At 22.5% G+C, this 1,095-nt stretch overlaps 3 annotated features.

Moving 5' to 3' along the window:
• The first annotated feature begins 179 nt into the window (after nucleotides 1-179).
• Nucleotides 180-209: a sequence feature (AT_rich).
• A 19-nt stretch (nucleotides 210-228) lies between these two features.
• Nucleotides 229-324: a microsatellite.
• Nucleotides 325-748: 424 nt separating this feature from the next.
• Nucleotides 749-844: a microsatellite.
• Nucleotides 845-1,095: the final 251 nt, after the last annotated feature.

Genomic DNA, 1,095 nt, shown 5'->3' with positions numbered 1-1,095 from the left:
TGGAGTTGAAATAATTTTTACTTCTTTTGGATTATAAGTTTTAAAAGCATTTTGGATGTCTTCAACTTTAAGAGCGTAATCCAAATGTGAAACATATAATGTAGTCATCTTCTTTAATTAAAGGGTATTTGAAATTTTTAAGTTTCTTTAACCCTTTATAAGTTTGCTGTTTTCATTCCTTTTAATAAATAATTTTATTTTATTTAATTCTTATCTTTTTGAATCTTATTCTTTTTTTTTATTTCCTTTTTCTCCTTTTTTCTTTCTTTTCTTTCGTTTTTTCTTCTTTTTCTTTTACCATTTTTCTTTTTTTGCCTTTTCTTTATTAACAAAAATCTTCTTCTTTGTCTTTTTTCTTCTCATTTTTTTGAACCCTTTTTTACTAAAAATTTCGGGTTATTTCCATTCTTGAATTACGTTTCAATTGGTGGATCCACGTCATCGTTGTTTCATTATTTTTCATTCAAAAATTCCTCACCGTACACAAAGAAATTAATTAACAGTTTTGAATAATTCAATTTAACTAAAACATAATTGATTTTTTTTTGTTATTAATCATTATCTTCTTTCATTATTTTTGAATAATTTTTTTATACAAAAAACATCCATTTTTGTTTATAAATCCTTCAAAAATTATAGTGGTCAGTTAATGTTTTGTTATTGTTTATTAATTTAAATTTGAATTGATATGGTTATTATTTGTTATAAACAGCAAATAACTAATTTTTTATAAATTCAAAATGATTTTAAAAATGAATAAAAGAAAAGTATTAGGAAAAAAAAAGAAATGAAAAGAATTAAGCAAAAAAAGAAAGAAACTAGAAATAAAAAAATAATGAGAAGAGTTTTTGTATTAAGTGATCTTCATTTAAATTTAGATTTAATTGAAGTAGTGAAACCTAAATTTGAAGGACGTAAAATGACAGAAGTGTCAGTGAAGAATGAATTTAAAAAAAGAACTCAAGACATGTCACAATATGGATTAGAGTGGAAGAACTATATAAGTAGAATAGAAGAAAATTGGGATAATACAGTAAATTCGAATGATATTGTTATTGTTCCTGGAGATATTTCAGCAAATAAAAATTATCCTAA

The sequence above is a fragment of the Entamoeba dispar genome, genomic scaffold, assembly GCF_000209125.1.
Source record: "Entamoeba dispar SAW760 scf_1105229457961 genomic scaffold, whole genome shotgun sequence".
Lineage (NCBI taxonomy): Eukaryota > Evosea > Mastigamoebida > Endamoebidae > Entamoeba > Entamoeba dispar.
The sequence above is the reverse complement of the archived record's forward strand: the minus strand, read 5'-3'. Positions and strand labels throughout refer to the sequence as shown.